Source organism: Herpailurus yagouaroundi, unplaced genomic scaffold (assembly GCF_014898765.1).
Source record: "Herpailurus yagouaroundi ecotype Mexico unplaced genomic scaffold, PumYag 141, whole genome shotgun sequence".
NCBI classification, from domain to species: Eukaryota; Metazoa; Chordata; class Mammalia; order Carnivora; family Felidae; genus Herpailurus; species Herpailurus yagouaroundi.
Genome location: NW_024412396.1, coordinates 35,167,920 through 35,188,562, shown reverse-complemented (window position 1 = coordinate 35,188,562; position 20,643 = coordinate 35,167,920). Strand labels below are relative to the sequence as shown.

General features: G+C 38.4%; 2 long non-coding RNA genes across 5 annotated transcripts in view; one reads left to right on the top strand and one right to left on the bottom strand.

Annotated features, from left to right (window-relative positions):
• Nucleotides 1-20,643, bottom strand: part of LOC121031836 (uncharacterized) — a 190,666-nt gene that overhangs the window by 79,999 nt on the left and 90,024 nt on the right. The gene's annotated exons all lie outside the window — the stretch shown is intronic.
• On the top strand, nucleotides 12,995-18,653 carry LOC121031837 (uncharacterized). The gene is made up of 3 exons (XR_005790926.1): nucleotides 12,995-13,360; nucleotides 14,303-14,438; nucleotides 17,866-18,653. It is a non-coding gene; the product is annotated as an uncharacterized LOC121031837 (long non-coding RNA).

Genomic DNA, 20,643 nt, shown 5'->3' with positions numbered 1-20,643 from the left:
ACTTGGTTCTGTTCATTATGTAGCGCATTCAGGGCTAAAAGACTTGCTAAAATTAAATAAGTAAAATGATGATCACGCCAACCAGTTGGCCAAGATTAACTTAGGGAACATATCCTACGAGAAGTTTCAGTATCTTCAAAACAAGTCAGAGTGAGATCACTTGTCTCCTTCTTCACTTCCTGTTTACATTTTTTAGCTTTTATCTTACAAGCCATTTTATTCTGTCTGTATGATCATCCTATAGGACCATATATTTCCAGTGGGCTGGAACTCTCGGCCTGGAGTTGTTTGGTATGTTACTTGCACTTGGGGAACAGGTGTAGTATTCAGAGCAGTTGGCAGCAGTAGGAGAGTATGGCAGGAGCAGAGGCAAGCAGAGAGGTGCAAAGTCATCTTTGAGAAATACAAGGGCAACTGCTCATGCCTGGTGGAATCTTTGCCCAGTGCTGGTGACAGTCTGTGGTAATCTGGGAAGCTGTACCTTTATTGGAGAGCATGCTGCATTGTCTCCTGCTTTGTGTAGCCACATCCATACATTTTTATGCACTGCCATTGAAAACACTTGTGCGCTTTAACTGGGTCCGTTGAAATTTTTCTGTTAATCCCCTCTTTATCCAGTTATGGTAACTCTATGGCTGAAGAGGGCATAGATTTGAACTGCATGGACTCAAAGGTTTCTATGTTTTTCAGTTCTTATATAGATGTTAAGGATTTCTAAGAATTAGGAGATGATGACTTCAAAATCCTCTGATGCAATAAAAAGAACATGCAAACTACAAAGTGTCTCTTTCTATGCTAGTACCCAAGGAAAATCCCAGAGCATTACAGATGGTGTGAGATAATCTATTTAGTGTATATTAGGCTGTGCTGCTATATCTTGTGGTTTGCTCTCAGTTCTGAAGCACAACTGAGTTGGCTTATACCTGTATATTCCATGTTAATAATTACTAGCAACATGCTTTGTTAATAAATGTTAATAAAAAGAAGACCATAATGTACCACAATATGACACCTAAATGTCTGCATGATTAAGATAATATTAATGAATAGGAACTAACAATTCTAGGCCTAGAAGACCTTGCTACATCATCATTTCTTTCCAGAAGTATGGAAGAAGTCATGTGACCCCATAAATTACTGGGCCCTGGATAAACATTGTGTTGCCTTTCAGATTTATTGCTGTCTAAATCCTAGACTACCACAAGTGTAAAACAAAGATGTTTACTTTAGTATTCCTTTGTGCTTCAAATAAAGCTACTATATTCTGACTTGCTCATGCCAGTGGGACGGGACGGAATAATTATCTAACACTTACATCATGTAAGATTGGCTAATTAGCCCTTAGAATTGCTTAGCAAAATGAAGTCTGTGCTGAACTGGATGCAATCACCTGCAAAGTAAATATGCTGTTGGCTTCCTTTTTGACTTCAGTTGCATACATGGAACAAGGGAAGTTTTAAGATCTTTTTTTTTATTTTTATTTTTTTTTAATTTTTTTTTCAACGTTTATTTTTGGGACAGAGAGAGACAGAGCATGAACGGGCGAGGGGCAGAGAGAGAGGGAGACACAGAATCAGAAACAGGCTCCAGGCTCCGAGCCATCAGCCCAGAGCCCGACGCAGGGCTCGAACTCACGGACCGCGAGATCGTGACCTGGCTGAAGTCGGACGCTTAACCGACTGCGCCACCCAGGCGCCCCAAGATCTTTTTTTTTTAAAAGAAGTTCAATTGCTTGGCAGTGCTTCGGGTATGCATTTGGATACCTTGCTGACTGTCCTTTCTTCCTTTTTCAGTGAACCAAATTTGTGTTTGGGATAAGCCCTTGGTTGGTTGTTTTTTTTTTGCCTCTGCTTTTTAAACTTACAGATTCTCTGACACGATTTGGGGGGCACTTGCCTTGAGACTAGGGATGAGTAAAGTTTTAGGGGAGAAACCCTGCCTGGTTTCAATCAGAGCAGCTTTGGTTTTTCTCATATGCTGGAGTCTCATGCAGGGTTTTCTGGGGTATGGGGGATTTTTACTACTTCAAAATATACCTGAAATCAGTTTGTAGAGAGCATTGTGCTAAAGAACCTATGTAGTTAAAGCATTATGAAACGTAGTCTCGAAAAGGGAATTAATACTTCTTAAGGTACACAGAGATGAGCCAAAGTTAGCGATGTGCATAACCAAAGGACACAAGCTGGGTGGGCCTGAATGGCAAAGTCAGCAGCGGTGGTTGCGAAAGCAGTTCCCAGGTGGGGAACCCTTCCCCTGCCATGCCCTGAAAATCAACATGGAAGTCGTCATTAAACTCCCAGATCACATCCAAACTGTACGCTGCCAGTGATGATCATGCTTGGATGTCGTCTCTAAGGAGGTTACTGCAGTGTTCCGCTCAAAATCAGCTATAATGTGATACAGAATCTGAAGCAGTCTTTATGGCTAAGTTCACTGTTAGGTTTATGCCAGAATCTAATTTATCTGATCTGCAGACTACAATTCATTGATTATTGCTCTTTGAAAGAAGTAATCATATGTTATATGTACTATACACACATACACAATGGAATAATTATTATACAGCCAAAAAAAAAAAATAAGATTGTTCCATTTGAGAAAACATGGATAGATCTTCAGAAAACATGGACAGATCCACTAAGGCTAAGTGCAATTAAGTCAGACCGAAGAAAACAAATACCATATGATTTCACTCCTATGTGGAATCTAAAAATAAACAAACGAATAAACAAAGAAACAGCAGAATCAGATGTATCAATGCAGAGAACAAACTGGTGGTTGTCAGAGGGGAGAGAGGTGGGAGAATGAGCAAAATGGATGAAGGGCTGTGAGAAATACAGATTTCCAGTTATGGAATGAATAAGGCCTGGGAATCAAAGGCACAGCATAGGGAATAGAGTCAATGATATTGTATGGTGACAGATGGTAGCTACATTCGTGATGAGCATAGCATAATATATAAAGTTGTTGAATCACTATGTTGTACCCCTGAAACTAATGTAACATTGTATGTCAACCATACTCAAAAAAATTTTAATAATAAAAAGGGAAGTATCAATTTGTATGCTTTGTTCTCATCTTTGAAGGGAATAAGCCTGGGGTGGAAAAGGACACTTTACAAACTAGAGTCCTATCTACTCATGGATTATTCCAGGGCAAACTTCTAGATCACAAATTAAAAGTAAGAAGTCAAAGGAAAAGCAGCATTATTGCTCATTGATGATAAAAGTTTCATTCCCCTTTGATCTGTCCTACGAAGGGGAATGCTAAATGCTTTACAGATAGACTTGTCCAGTAAAGTCCTTTACAGGAATACATTCTAAAAAATATTTAGAGATGAAAAAAGATTTATGCACAAGAATGTTTTAGCTTTATTTGTAATAAAGAATAGAAAACCATAATAGAAATCTAGCAAAGGGAATTGAGTTAAATAAATTATGGTACATTCATGTATTGGAATGTTCTGCAGCCCTTTAAAATTACACTTTTGAAGACAAGTAATTTTAGAAAATTCAGATATAAATGTTAAGTGAGTGTATAGTAAATATTATTATAAAACTAATTTAGTGCAAATGTTAAGATACTTAGAATTTTATCACTATATATTAAACACTTAGAATTTATTACTATATATAGAATTTTATCATTATATATAGTGATATATATAGTATGATATATATAGTATATCATTACATATATAGTATACCCTTATATATACTATATATATAATAGTTATATAGGATATCTGTATATATAGTATTTCCTTATTATCTAGAAGATAATAAAGAAATTCATCTAGAATGGATAAAGAAGATGTGGTGTATATGTATATATGTATACACACACACACACACACACATACACACACACAATGGAATATTACTCAGTGATCAAAAAGAATGAAATCTTGCCATATGCAATAACATGGATGGAATTAGAGTGTATTATGCTAAGCAAAATAAGTCAGTCAGAGAAAGATAAATATCATATGATTTCACTCATGTGGAATTTAAGAAACAAAACAGATGAACACAAGGGAAGGGAAGGAAAAATAAGATAAAAACAGAGAGGAGACTCTTAAATACAGAGAACAGACAGAGGGTTGCTGGAGGGGAGATAGGTGGAGGGGATGGGCTGAATGGGTGATGGGCATTAAGGAGGGCACTTGTTGGGATGAGCACTAGGTGTTATATGTAAGTGATGAATTGCTAAATTCTACTCCTGAAGCCATTATTATAACATATATTAACTAACTTGCATTTAAATAAACATTTTTAAAAATAAAAAAATAAGGAAATTCATCTAAATATTAATAATGTTTTCTCCATGTGTTGGAAATAATGTAAGTGCTTTTTACTTCTGCATATTCCTTTATTACACACATTCTTTATTAAGAGAAAGCATGACTTTTAGACTCAGAAAAAAACTAATTATGTAACAAGGCACTGTCCAGGCAGAAGCTGACATGCTTTTCTCTATGAAAAAATATATGGGTGAAATGAACTTGTGGTCTCTAGGGAGGAGATAAGTAATTTACCTGAGAATTCCCAGAGCATTGGGGAAAGGAGGAGACCCAGATCTCATTCCCTTTTTCCTGATATTCAAAGTAATTGAAACTTTTGGGTGGGCTGGATAGCTCATAGGTCATGTCACCATGACCCAGTGACAAAAAAGGGGGGAATAAAACTCCACACACAATCATCTCAAGGACATAGAGAGGATCCCACAATGGTTGTCAAAGAGGACTGATGTGTTGGTCATGGTAGGATGAAGACAGAAACCTGCCTCGACCCAGGATATCTTCTAGCTCTGGCCTAATGCTATAAACTAAAAAGAGTATTCCATGGACATATGGTATTGTCATTGAAGCTGTCTCCCTGCTAAGAAGAGACCATTTTTCTAAGGGAAGATATAGAATCAAACCATTGCGTTGGAACCTTAAAAGGAGATGTGGACTTATTTTGGACCTCCGAGCTGATAAAATGGGACCTAACAGTTGTTACTTTTTTTTTTCAAATAAAGGGATAAAATTCGCTATAAAATTTGCTATAAAATGAGATGAGATGGTAAAATAAAAGCCAAAATGATTAAGATTAGAAAAAATCTTTGCTAATTGTAAAATAAAACGAGATTAAAAATACAATGATTATATGAATAGCAATAAAAATAATTACCTTAAGGAATATCCTAGATACATATTGTTAGTATTTTGTCATATGTCCTTTGAAAGTCTCCATAAAAATGTTATAATACCATACATAGTTGTTTGCAGTTTAACTTAAACATTTGCCAGATGTGTTTGTTGTACCTCAACAAATATGGATCTACACCATCACTTTCAATGTCTGTGAAGGATTCTATTTTATGGTGTGGTGACAATTTTTAATATTCTGATTGTGATGATCTAACTTAAGGTTTGGGATTATGATGGTGAAGAGGATTCTGTCTGCAAGTGGGAACTTTCTTCTACAGATGGTTTTCCTCTTGTATAAATACCGCAACCAGGGCCATACTAATATTCAGAGCTAAGAGGGAATAGAAATTCTCATGAACTAAAAGATAATTTGGTGAAGGTCAACTGGACCCAGGCAGAAGAATATTCTAATTTATTAGACTTATCTCCTTATGTCAGATAAAACAGTTGAGCCAATGTTAGTTTGACCTGCTCTTGTCTTTCTGAATCTTAAAGTGAAATATAGACCAAAGAGAGAAATTACCTCTGCCTCTCCCAACGTAAGAGCCCTCAGCTGTGATAACAAGCTATTCTGGTGGACAGAAATCTGGAGAGACACTATAAATGCTCTACGCTCTGGACACACTGAAGCTGTTGCAGTCAGTATTACCTTTATTTTGCCTGAATGAAATCCTGCCCAATGTTTTCTTTCTAGATCGTTCTATGTTGGAAATCTTGTGGACTTATGTAGATGGTCCATGAGCTGGAGGAGTAAAACACATCTATTCTGAAGGAAGTATATCTGGACCAATGAAAGTCTTTTACTAGGACAAGGGTGAGAGAGTTTGGAGGTGGAGTGAACGTGTCACTTATTTTGCTCTTATATCCAAGAATTAGAATTATTTTTATTTTTAAATATCTGGTGGTAAAAAGAGCTTAAAATAGTTGAACCATTCAGGGGGACTAAAGAAAATTAAAACAGGCTGGATGCATCATGATTCATTTAGCCAATTCTTTATAGATAGATATTTAGGGGGGGGGGTTGGGGATATTTTTTGTTTGTTTCTTGGCCTGCAAGCATTCCTGTACATAAATCTTGTCACATTTATTTGATTATACTCTTAAGATAATTGCCTTAAAATGCAATTGCTGAGTAAGAATTTGAAAAACTTTAAAGTTTTTGATCTATATTGTTAATTTGCCCTCCAAAAAATAATAATTTATATCCCACAGAAAGTGTATGAGAATAGTTGCTTTCCGAAAACTGTCACCAACATCATGTGTTACCATTATATTAAATACAATTTTTTCAAAACTGTCTAATCCAAAACATGAGAAATGGTACACCATCACTTTGTTCAGTGTCAATGGTATACCTCAGAATAATCATCATGATAATCATTATCACAACATTTATTTAGGACTTAGTATGTGGCCAACTGCTATGATAATCACACATCTTATCTTCTCAAAATAGTGCAGTGACAGGGGTGCCTGGGTGGCTCAGTTTGCTAAGTGTCTGACTTCGGCTCAGGTCATGATATCACAGTTCATGAGTTCGAGCCCACTGCTGTCAGCACAGAGCTCACTTCGGATCCTCTGTCTCTCTCTCTCTCTCTGCACCTCCTCTGCTACTGCTCTTTCTCTCTCTCTCAAAAATAAACAAACATTAAGAAAAGGATAGTGCAGTGACATAGGTTCCATTAGTTCATTGGCCATTTGTAATGTTTTGGGCAAATTTCTGTTCATGTCTTTTGCCTATTTCTCTCTGTGTACAAGTACACTTTAAACATTAAGGCAGTCAACATTTTCCTTTTAATGTCCTTTTCTGGGGCTATGTCTTTATTGATATTTCTATTAGTCAAAAGTAGTAGATAAATCACAAAGTAGGAGAAACAGACTCTGACTGAGATAAAGACGGTACAAAACTAAAATGGGGCAAGGAGATGAAGAGATAATTGGGATTGGAAGTATTAATATGAACTTATAATTTCAACATTTTTTATTTATTTTTGGGACAGAGAGAGACAGAGCATGAACGGGGGAGGGGCAGAGAGAGAGGGAGACACAGAATCGGAAACAGGCTCCAGGCTCCGAGCCATCAGCCCAGAGCCTGACGTGGGGCTCGAACTCACGGACCGCGAGATCGTGACCTGGCTGAAGTCGGACGCTTAACCGACTGCGCCACCCAGGCGCCCCAGAACTTATAATTTCATATGTATTAGTCTCTCTAAGCAACCTCTGGATTTGTAAACATGCCCCAGCATTAGCAGATTGCACAAACAAGTTCTGCAGTCCCCAGGAAACGTTTACTCTTCAATGCCTTCATATGTGGCCACAGGGCTGATGGGCAAGGAATCGCCTTCCACAGCCAAGAGTCACAGACAGTAGGGAGTGCCTCTCAGAGCTAAATCAGGAACTTGCTCCCTCACCAGGACAGGGTGTCTTCACTATCTCTGACTAGAAGGATTTGGAAACAGTGACTGTGGTATATTTCCTCTTTTTCCCTTTTTTGTTTTGAATCTATCACTGCTGGTGGGAGATCTTTCCCTTCAACTGTAGGTGATCAGACCAAAAAAGCCACATAATGGAGAGAAGTGCCATTCACCAACAGATCACAGACTTGGAACTTGAGGATATAACCGGACGGGACTTTGGGAACATCTCCTACAGGAAGACGGATGGTAAGTCATGTGCAGTTGGATATTTGGGTGGCAAAAGAGGTCTGTGAAAGAAACTGCTTGTTAGCTATCCCCAGTCCCCATTCTCTTCTTCCTCTATAGTAGATGTCTTGAATTTTCACCAAGTCCCTACCTCCTTTGCACCTACATGAGACCCTGGGTCCCTGGGTCCCTGAGGGGCTTCATGGAGCAGATCTCTTAAACCAGCATGGCACCATTTACTTCCAGCCTGGTGAGTTAGAGAAAAATAAACTTCTAACGAACTTAGTCAATACACTACTGTTTTGGACCCCTGGAATATACAGCTGAACCTATATTCCAATTTATGTATGTAAAGATTACGTCTTAGTGTATTTTGCCATGCTACAGTTCTGAAATGCATAGGGATAAATTTTTGTTGAGAGACCAAAGCATAAGTTAAAATACAATTTAATTTATAATAACATCCTAGATGTACTGATTAGGGATTTGTCTTGAAACTGAGAAATGTTATATACATTTTTTCATTTTTCATGAAAAAACAGCTGCACGTATTTTTTCAAACACAAGTTTGAAAAACAAAACTGTTTTTAATCCTTTTACAAATGGAAGCTTTAGATTTCAAATATTTTAATTGGTTGCTTGGAAGGTATCTTTTCCAAACAGAAACGTTTTTTTAAGCATAGAGACTTTTGAAGAGCATTTGAAAACCCAAATGGTTTACATTAAACCTACACGTTCAGAGCTCTAAGTTTAGAGTTCTTTTAGAAAGCTCAAGAACTTATTTTTAAAAGCAAACAAACAATAATAACATGCACATGTTAAATATAAATCATTTTTAAAAATAGTGTACTAGAACTAATGAAGGCATGTAACTTTTCTCCTTTCATTTTGAAACGTAAAAATCAACCTTGTCTGTCGTATCTTGCACAAACGGACATTCTTTTAATTGTACATTTAAAGCAGCTGTTTGGCATCAGGTTGGGTCAGCTTCACTTCTTTTTTGCCTAAGAACTTTGGCCAATCTCTTAGATTCAACTGAGATTCCCTACAACTACTCAGTTAAGATTTTTTCCCCCAAGGGCTTCATTCTTTTCCTCATACAGTAACAGTTAGAAATTCATTGAATTCCAATTAATTTGCTCCCTTGAATCTCAGTTCACCCCTAAAAATGAATAACTGAAATTATCATTGACACCCCACTTTTTATTTTTGAGGATTCAGACTATGCAGGCACAACAGGTAAGCTGAAGTATGGATGGGTACCTGTTATTCTCAAGAGAGTAGAAAAATAGATGATTTAAATGAAACTTGAGGCTTTCTTGGCCGGGGGAGGGAGGGGTGCAAGGAAGGTGTGTGTGTCACCAGTTCAAACCCAGAAGACAATCAAAATGAGACCTGCCATGTATAGACCAAGTCCTTACCTAAGGTACCATTTCCGGTCTCTTGGTCCACTTGAGAAGGTGAGCCAGGGCTGGCAGACAGGTGCACTGGTCTCGAGAATTCAGAAATTCTTGCATTACTTAATTGTGCAAATGTGATCCGAATTCCTAGCCCTATTTCACAGAGCAGAACCGGCTATATCTCATTTCACATGGTAAGAAACACTCAACATTTTGCATTTACATTTAATTTTAAGCATCATATTTATCTTTTCTAAGACTGTCTAGCAGATGTGATTATGTTAACATGGGTAGTATGATCCTCACCAGAGTTAGACAGATGACAGGCGGCTTGTTACAGAAAGCTTGCACTAAAGGTTTTTAAAGGACTCTTACTTTAAAGATTGGCACCAGGGGACATAGCCATGAGAATTCTGTCTTGCTGTCACTTTGTTAGAAAGAGTTGCTTTGAGCCAACACCCAAACATACTGATGCATTTAAATACAGAAGTCAATATAAAACCAGCAAAAACTTTTATACCCTTTCTTTTCTATTTTACATGTCTCTGACTCTTCCTGTGTCTTAAATAGATTGACTATAGTCTTAAAAGTCTGCAGAAGATTCCATTTACTAACTAACACTTTACTGATTAGGCTGCTTCAACTTCTCATTATTATTAACAGTGCTCCTGGTGAGACCACCCCTTCCCAAGCCTTAATTCTTATCAGGATTTGATAGATAGCTATAGAAAGGGACTCTATACGGATGTAGATGTGGCCCAAAGCAATTCCAGGGTTGCTGTTCATGCTGGATTCATGCACAACTCTCCAGGCTGTAGGTGATGGCCCCGTCTACAGAATTTGAAACAATCCCAGGAAGATACGCTGCCTGTCAGCTCCTTAGAGAAGATCTCTACTCCTGCTTCTTCAACATTATTCATGTGATTCTTCCAAGGTTCCTAACAGACTAGTCGCAAAAAGGACACTACAATTAAATTGATTGCCCACCTCCCCTAAAATTAAGAAATACTACGAAGATTATAAAACTAAGAAACCATTAGGATGAATTCCATCATTCTTTGACTTCCTAAATCTTCACACTCCTCCAACTCTGACTCTACCAGATGCTCAACCCTCTGAGTTCATTCTCCATCACTCTGACCCTTACTTGGTAAAATGCCTTATTAAGACCTGATTATAACACCAGCTAAGGGCAATATCTGGGGGGTTATAGTTGCTGCCCAAATGTTGGGGGCAATGCTGTGAAGTTGAGAGCAAGTAATTTATTCAGGAGATGAACCCAGGAAATGCTGGTAAGGGGTGAGGAAAAGAGATTGAAAAATGAAAGAAAACCATAAAGGATGCGTTTTCGAGCATATTAATATTGTAGGCAATTGAAGCTCAATCCCACTGAGGATCTTGAGAGACAGTATTGGACGTGTGTCACAGTCATCCTCTCTGAGGGGCAAGGAAGCTGGAGAAGTTTTTCACCAGCTCCCCAGGTATCTTTGTTTTGTGGCTGCTTTCAGGGCAGGGATTAACCCTGTGGCACTTTTGCCTTGCCCTTTGCAAGGGCTGGGATTGCTCCCAGAGTCAGATACAAACCCTCAGACTTTGACTACAGAGAGGTAGGTCCTCGGGCAAGTACCAATAATGCCTGCTCCAGGGGTCATCCATGACATCATTTTTCAGTTGTGCGAACTGATAAATTGCTTATTTTCGTTTAAGAAAATTTGAGTTGGGTTTATGTTACTTTTAACCAAGTGAATCCTGACTAATCCATATAGCAGACATACATTGCATACCTACATATACTGTAAAATTGTGAGAAATACTAAGAAGAATGTGATACAGGACCCATATCAAACATAATAATTACTATGATGAATAACACTTGGCACTTCTTAATAGCTATAGTTTGAATTTAGTGGCCATCTGCTACACATTGGTCCTTATGCTAGCCGTTTACATGGTACTAAAAATAGTTATATTTTTTTTAGTCCTTGACTTGAGCCAAGATTTTTAATTGTATTATTTTGTTTAATACATATGTTGTTTTATTTGGCAAGGGAGGAATTAAGGTTGCCAATAACCTGACCTTGAGATGGGGGGATTACTCTGGATTATCAGGGTGAGCACGATATAGTCACAGGGGTTCTTTTAAGTAAAAGACAGAGGCAGAAGTGTCAGAGTCAGGGAAACTTGAAGATGCTGATGTTGAAGATGAAGGAAGAGGCGCAAGCCAAGGAATGCAGACAGCCTCTATAAATTGGAGAAGACAAGGAAATGGATATCTCCCTTTTGCCTCCAGAAAGAATATAGCCCCTTGACACGTGGACTGTAGCTCAGTGAGACCCCTTTTGAATTTATGATCTCCAGAACTATAATCATAAATTTGTGTTCTAAGCCCCTAAGGTTGTGGTAATTTGTTACAGCAGCCATGGGAAACTAATCCACTGCAACGAAGGGTGGGGGGGACCATCTGTAGAACTAGCTATTCCCAAGGTTCCAGAAATAATTGTGGTGTTGATGTGAGATCACTTAGAAGGGTTACATTACCATTCAGATCCTGAAGAAGTATTGCCTCAGCACACCATGAAAAATTATAAGGAAAAACTTACATTTAAAGGTAGGACTGCTTAAAGATATTCTATTTGAGTGGAAGCTTAGCCTAGTGAGTTAAGGACTGATCCTGGGCGAAGACTTCCCTGGGGGTTGTTTTCTCCTAATAGTATAATAAATGTTTCTTGACAAATCACTGGATGCATTTTCCTTTTCATACTCTTACAGTGAATCTTAGAATGTTTTTCTTTTTTCCTTATTCATAGAGTATAATAAAAATAAAATAGGATCTGATAAATCCTACTTTACTTGGGTCTCTTTTCTTTTTGAAGTCTAATACCATTTTTTAAACACACACTAGCAAACGATCTATTCATACCACAAATCTGGAAAAAAAGTTACAATTTTTATTGTTTCAACGTACGTTGAAATATCTGTATATAGAGAGATTAGATTTATGGTCCTTTCAAGAATATCTATCATTTCTATATTGATGCATTTGTTATTTCAAAGTATGTACTCCAATTGGTATATTGACTTTAATAGGTACCTATTTGAGGAAGTGTTTCTAATTGTCCTGTGACACTTCCAAAATATATTTTTAGTTTGTAAATCAGATAATAACAAAAGTTATTCCACAGTGCCAAGGGCTTGTGATTCACAAGATCTGGTTCACTGATGGAAGACAATGGTAGGTTGTGAGGTAGGTTTGATCTGATAGGAACAGCTATATAAACACCAAGGCTATCTCCAAAGAATTTCTCTGAGAAATAGGACCATCATTTGGCTGCATTGTCAGGTCTCATATTAGAGTCAGTTTTCATCAACATAATGGTTATTTTCCTCCCCAATAGGTAGTATTTATTCCCTCATGCTGAGCAGCAAGGAAAAGAATAGGAAATGAGGACTAGAAAAAGACCTCAGGGTAGATAATCTATCCAAATTCATCTTGATTGGGCAAACTAACTAATAGCACATATTTTTGAACCTACAGAAACATTTCCCAAGAATAAACTATATTGGACTCATCTGCCTTTAAATGCCAGCATATAAGTGATTAAATGGTGATATTTGAACAAAGTCCCCTCTCTATTCTTAAGTTGACTAACATTCCTCAGAAATAGATTTTTCCCCCCTACGTTTTCACAGACCAGAATAGTTTATGTCAGGATACAACTGGAGTTCAAATTTCATTTCGCCTTGTGTGAATATTTTGGGATTGTTTACTTCCGTATATTGTTTAATTATGAGATCACATTTTTCTGGGAAAGAGATGGGAAAGAGATCTTTCTTGTTGCGTGTTTTGTGTTTTGGGGGAGGAGCCATCTTATGTTAAGGCAATCTGGCCTCCTGTGCCTCTCATTCTACTGGTCTGTACTGTCTAATAAAGATGGTTGCTTCCCAGTCTATAGGTACATAGTGTTGATTGCTTTTTGGGCTACTACTTGATGGGGGCGAAGATATTGCAAGCTTTGGAGACAGACATTCAGGAGGAATTGAAAAATTCCTTTTTGGAGGCCAGAGAAGCTTTAATGAGTAGCTATGCCAACATCACTCCAGAAGAGCTTGAAATCTTTTTGCAGGTAAGAGATAAAGGGGTTTTGTTTTGAAAGTTATAAATTTGCTCATTATGTGTCTAGCTGTAGATAGGTTTTATAGAATGCCTTCTTGTTTGTTTTACCTAAACTTGCATAAGTAATAGCACTAGTTTTCTGTCATCTGGAGAGGGAAAAAAAGGTATAAGCCCTTCTAGGAGACATAAGGAAAACAGTAAGAGAATGCAAAGGAGTAAGGTAGATACAGGTAAGAGGAAAAATGACAGAGCAGATACAGCAAGGGCACAGGAACTCTAAAAGATATCCTGAGGGTCAGGAAAGAATAACTAGTATTGGACTAACTCTTCCATTGACACTAGTTGTAAAGCAAAACAAAACAAATATTACAAAAATAACTGTCTGAAAACACAGGAGTATAAGCAAAGCAGGTGGGTCCCCAAAAGGCAATGACCATTTAAAGCAAGCACGTGAGCTGAAGTCCACATTTACTTGTCTTTTCCTCTGTGAGTTGCTTCCCAGTTACCTTGGTGATAGGTAATAAGTCCTAGCAGAAAGCAGCAGCCTTACTGGGCCGAACTGACAAGCAGTCAGAATGTGGGGTTCTAACAGTGGCTGAGATTTGGGAAGAAAATCCCAGAAAGGAGGATTCCTCAAAGTGAGAAAGCCCACAAGTTCCAAGTCTGCTATGAATTCCTCTCAAGCTGTTGGCCAACTCCTTAGTTATGCACTTGCAGAGTAAGACCTCAGAGAAACAAATGAAAGCAGCATCTGTGATTCTAAAGAGCTGTGTAGAGACTTTAGCAGCCATCTATTGCTGGGGAGACAGAAATTGGAGTTCAAGGCTCACCAAGTTAGAGGGATTTGGCAACCACCCTGAGTTGTCTGTTGAGATCCCAGAAACACCACACCCTAGAAATAAAACTGAAAATACAGCAAGCTCTAACAAATTATATCATTTACTCTCAACAGGAATAAGGAAATCTGCTGGTATTCCATCTGCCTGCCAAATAAAACTCCAAACCCTCTTTTTTAAGGAAGATAACATCATCCAGAGTCTCTACATATTTTCATATACAGTGGCCAGCATCCAATGAAAAATTAGGAGGTATGATAAAAAATGGAAACAACTGACTGGAAACTAACAGAACCACAGGCATTAGAAAGAGACCAATAATTGGATAAAGAGTCATCATCTAAAGACATTAAAATAAGTATGGTTAATAGTTTAAGAAAATCTAGGAAAGGACAGAAAATTTTTCTACTGCAAGTATCTGGAATGCTTAAAAAACTGTCTAACCAGTATTATACAGATGGAAAACAGATTAGTGGTTAACAGAGGCTAGGGATTGGGGTTGTTTTGAGAGATGTGACTATAAAGGGGTAGCACGAGGGATATTTTTGTGTTTTGTTGATACAATAGTTCTGAATCTTGATTTTAGTGGTAATTACAGAAGTCATTACATGCTCTTTAAAAAAAAAAAAGCTTTAAAGGGGCACCTGGGTGACTCAGTCGTTTAGGTGTCCGACTTCTGCTCAGGTGATGATCTCACGGCTTGTGGGTTCAAGCCCTGCATCAGGCTCTATGCTGACAGCTCAGGGCCTGGAGCCTGCTTCAGATTCTGTGTCTCCCTCTCTCTGCACCTCTCCCACTTGCACTCTGTCTCTCTCTCACTCTAAAATAAATAAACATTAAAAAAATAAAAGATTGAGACACTGTTCACATATGGTACAATTTACTTATTTAAAGTTCACAATTCAATGGTCTTTAGGATATTCAGAGTTGTGCAATCATTTTATGTTGCTGTTGTCTAGTTTTGCCATCAGTCATGCAAGTCTTACAGAGAGCGTTGGGAACAAAAAATCCTTACCTTTCTCCCTTCCTACCTTCCTTCCTTTAATAACTATTGTGTATATCTGCCTGCCCCACGTCTAATGAATAATGCTGAACTTGAAGTACCTCTGGGAAATTTATGTGAAAAGCAGTGTTCATACTCATGGCAGATTGTGCCTATTTTTTTTTTGAATTTGGGCTTTTTGTCTCTGTTTCTTTAGTAATCAATTTCATTTCTTTAATGGCTTTTAGCAGTACTTCACAATTCAGATTTAACTATAATTCTTGCTTTTCAATGCCGCGTTTTACTATTTTGTTTTGTGTGTTTTTGGCATTATTTTAAGGGAATTTTAGGTAAGTAGGCAAGAAAAAAGAGCCCATCTCACTACTTAAAATTACAGGTAGCCCTAATGTCATCTTTATGCCATTCTTTGTATACTATTTACAAATGATTTTGGTGTCCACCATTTCAACCAGCAATCCACACACACCCCTCCTAGAGAGTCACTCAGAGACATGGCCATAATTAAAATTTGTTTACAGTCTGTCCTTATCTTACATAGCCTATCGGCATCATTTGCCACCAGTGACTCTCTCCTTCTTGACAGACTTTCTTCATGTGGCTTCTGGGAAACCACACTCCTAATTCTGATTTTCCTCCTGTTTTACAGGTGGTTTTTTCTTGGTTGCCTTTGCTGGTTCTATTCTTCTCAATAATGTTGAAGAGCTGTTGGGTGCAGTCCTCAGACCTTTTCTCTTTATACTTATTTCCTTTGTGGTTTGTCTCTCTCATGGCTGTAAATATCATGTATGTGCCAAGAACGCCCCAATTTTTATCTCCAGCTGAAGCCTTTCCCACAAATTCCAGACTGTAAATCCACTTGCCTATTTGAAATTTCCACTTGGATGTCCAACAAACCACTCAGGCTCATCATTTCCAACAATGAGCACCTACTCTTTTCCTTTCAAAAGGAAAATCTGCCACCCACCCCAACCACCACCTTCCTCACTTCAGTTGGTGGCAACTCCATTCTTTTGGTTGCTCAGGTGAAGAGTTGCATCATCCTTGACTGTGCTCTTTCTCTTAGTTTTAATCTCTCAGGAAAACCTACTGGCTGGGCCTTGGAAACATATTAGATTCCCACTGCTTTTCCTCCCTCCCCTCCCCCAACATTGCTGCCACCTGGTCTCACTGGGCCACCATTTGGTCTCTTCTGGAACTTCTGGAGTTCTGCAGTATTCTCCCAACAGGTCTCCTGGTTCTGACTTTGCTCTCTATATTCTCTTCTAAATACAGCGGCCAAAGTGATCTTTCTGGTATCCCTTTGGTAGGTAAGTCACCTGTGCTCAAAACTTTCAGTGACTCCTCCCATTTCCTTCAGGTAAAATTCTTGAATCTTACATGAACTGGTCTTCCTCCTCTATTTCCTTTTCCATTACTCTGCCCTCAACTTTGCTCTAGTCACTGTGCTTGATGTCTCTAGAATAGTCCAGGCTCTTCCCTTTGATCTAGTTGTTTCCTCTGCTTGGAGTGTTCTTTTCTCAAATATTTGGCTAACTTTTTCACTGCCTCTAAGTCCAGCCTAAGTCTTACCTTCTCAGTGAGGCTTTCTCTGACTATCTCCCTTGTCCCACCTTATTGTGCTCTACTTATCTCTTATCACCTCCTAACATTATACAATATTTATATTTATTTCCCTAAGCTAGAATCTAAATTCCACAGTGGCATATTTCTTTCCATATTGCTTTAAGGGAAAGTTCATACATTTCACCAAGTTAATGCTTACTTGTTTTGGTTTTACCTTGTGGACACTGCCCTTTTCTGTAAAAAAATGGAGTAATCCCCTTAAGAAATGAAATTCTTTATTTCAGTTGGAATTTTAAGAATTCTTTTTCATTTGTGGCATCTATATTAAGCACAATAGGTGAGTAAGATGCTTTGTTTTTAGTTTAATTTAGTTTTTTTTTTTAATTTAGAATGCCAATGCACGGAACTTTGTCTGCATAAGGCATAACCCCTTCAAACCTACAAATTCAGAACCTGCTTTTATTGTTAAGATGACATTTCCTCAATACATGCAACCTCCCCTTTGTTTGTAATTTTAGATCATTTGTCACTTCCATAACAAATTTGATGTGTCTTTTCTCTTTAGTGGGTGGTCCTGGCAATGGCATTTCCACCTTGTCTTCCAACATACGAGTGAGATAAGTAGCAAAGCAAGAACCAGTCAGATTTTCCAGGACTGCTGATAGATCTAAGATGTCTACAAGTTTCTCTGGAATTCAGCTCAAACTTGGCTAGACAATTTTGTAATTTTTAAAACAAAACGTTACCATAGGTTTCTACTAAACTTTAGACAATTACAGGGTATTTTAATTTCAACTAAGAGTTATCAGGGTTTACAAAAAGAATAAGCACAACTTAAGATAGCCAGTGCCAAAGACCGTAAGGAGACTCCTAGGAAATACCAGTTTAGACTGCCAGAGACCTCTGGCACCGCTGTAGAATTTTCCTCCTCATGGGACTAGGACTAGAGAAGGTTAATAATGACTGTTATTTTCAGTATGGCATGCTCAGATATATTTCCTTCACTAAAAATAGGGTGCCCATTTACAGTTATGGAGAATGTGATGCCTGCAAATTCCCAGCAAAATAATCACATTTGTGAGAAACTGTTCTTACTTGCTTATTATATTTCAGTAAAAGAACTGGGAGAATCTCGGACTTTTAGGGGTCCACATAAGATCAGACTGTTGGGAATGGATGTCACCATGACCCATGGTTTCTGCCCTGAGGATAATAACAACAAGGTCTGAATGACCACTTCCTTTGGTGTATGGCCTGGTGGTGCACACAGAAGTCCAACTGATTGGTGGATATAGAGAGCAAGATGGAGTCACTCATGTCAAGCAGGGACATAGGCAGTCAAGGGCATTGGTGCTAAGATGAGATGTTGCTGAAACCAGCACAGGCTGATGACACAGCAGAACCAGAAGAGGCCCATAAAGGCCTAAGACTGGTTAAGCATCTTCAAAAAGAGAGGACTTTTGCAGCAATGGTCAGACCTCCAGAAGCTGACCCTTCCATATCTGACTGCATCAGAAAGGCAGTTGCTGATGAAAGGTCTGCCTGACTGATCTCTGAACATAACAGAGATCTTCCACTGCTTGAATATAATAAGCAGCATGGTCGGAGAGCTGACCCAGGCTGAAACGAGCCCTCATCTCACTTGTGCACCCATCCACAGACTCCACATTTGCTTCACTAAGTTCTTACCCCTTGCTGTATCTTCCTTGTTGTGACTTTGTTTTATGCTCTGCTTTGTGTGATACATAAGAAGCTAAGTTAAATGTGTAGTGAAATGTCATTGGGCTTGGAATACTGAACCTGCTTTACAATTATGTTAGCCTTGCGGGGCGCCTGGGTGGCTCAGTCGGTTGAACGTCCGACTTCGGCTCAGGTTATGGTCTCACGGTTTGTGAGTTTGAGCCCCGTGTCGGGCTCTGTGCTGTCGGCTCGGAGCCTGGAGCCTGCTTCAATTCTGTGTCTCCCTCTCTCTCTGCCCCTTCCCCACTCATGATCTGTCTCTCTCTGTCTCTCAAAAATGAATAAACGTTAAAAAAAATTAAAAAAAAAACAATTATGTTACCCTTGCTTTATGATTAAATAAAGCTGACACTGTGGAAAGACACAACTCATGTATGCACCTTTATAGCCTGCTTGCAACAGTGGGCATGAATTTTGTCATCTGATCCCTAAGCCATTCCAGTCTGGGCCACAGTAGATGAATAATTCTAACTTCAGGCAGTTCAACCGTATTCACTGGTTCTGTTTAACAGGGAGTTAAGGGAGGTGAAACCATTTGACCATTCTCTATCGTATGATGTTCTCATATTTTCTTCTTGATGAGACAGAATCAAAGTACCAGCTTGCCTGAAGAATGGACGTAGTCCTTATTTTGTAGTCCTGGAACCAGTCAATAAGCCTACTTTGCCTTTATTCTTAAGACACATTCTTTTATTTATTTATTTATTTATTTATTTATTTATTTATTTTTCAACATTTATTTATTTTTGGGACAGAGAGAGACAGAGCATGAACGGGCGAAGGGCAGAGAGAGAGGGAGACACAGAATCGGAAACAGGCTCCAGGCTCTGAGCCATCAGCCCAGAGCCCGACGCGGGGCTCGAACTCACGGACCGCGAGATCGTGACCTGGCTGAAGTCGGACGCTCAACCGACTGCGCCACCCAGGCGCCCCGAGACACATTCTTTTAAACAAATGTGAGTTAAGGCGAACTATGAATTTGTAGGAGTTCAGGCATGACTTTAAATGGGCATGAACTCCGCATGTTGTAATGACTTTAACATTGCCAGGCTGTTTAAAATATCACCACAGGCAATGAAGGGAGCTTTTGTGTGAAGTCCATGAAACATTGTGAAACTTTGGTATGGCATTCTTCTCCAGCCTGTGTGTGTGTGTGTGTGTGTGTGTGTGTGTGTGTGTGTGTGTTGATAGTGTATTCCTATTCTTTTGTAGCATTGAAAATAAAAATTGAGGGTGCCTGGGTGGCTCAGTCGGTTGTGTCTGACTTCGGCTCATGTCATGATCTCATGGTTCTTGGGTTCGAGCCTCGTGTTGGGCTCTGTGCTGACAGCTAATAGCCTGGAGCCTGCTTCAGATTCTGGTTCTCCCTTTCTCTCTGCCCCTCCCTGCTCATGCTCTGTCTCTGTCAAAAATGAATAAACGTTAGAAATAAATAAAATAAAATAAAATAAAATAAAATAAAATAAAATAAAATAAAATAATAAAATAAAAATTGAACTTAAGAGCCATGGGCATAGAAGGAATAAAATTGTTTAGTTCATCAACTGCTTTCACAAAAGCAACCAAAATCCACAACTTACAGAAATGAAATTATGTTAAATTTTGTGCTATCTATAGGCACCAAATACCAACATGTATAGATTAAAATTAGATTCAGTAGCAAGATTGACATATTCAAGTTTAACTATATGCAAAGTAGCAAAATTCTCCATTTTTGTTATCCCATAAATAGGTTTTATAAGTGGTTATAGCAGAATCCACAAAAAAGTCATTTTTTGTGTGCAGCAATATATGATTAATTTCACATATCATTGAATATACTTCCACAATGTAATTCTTAAAGACTGGAAAGTATTTTATTGGGCCATTTTACTCAGCATATGCCTTCTAATGTTAGATACTTATGTTAGTTTCCATTATTTAGTCAAATAATGCTTTAGTGATATTCTTATACACTTTTCTGATCATTTCCCTAGGAGAAATTCCCAGATATAAAATGGCTGGATAATACTTTTAAAAGTTATAAGTCACAACAAAGCATTGACAACAAAACATCAAAAGTGCATGTTCCAAGGAGTAGTAGTATTGAGCAGATAATAAATTTGTTTTTTATCATCCATCAGGTTGTGGGTCAATTGCTCCCAGAACTCC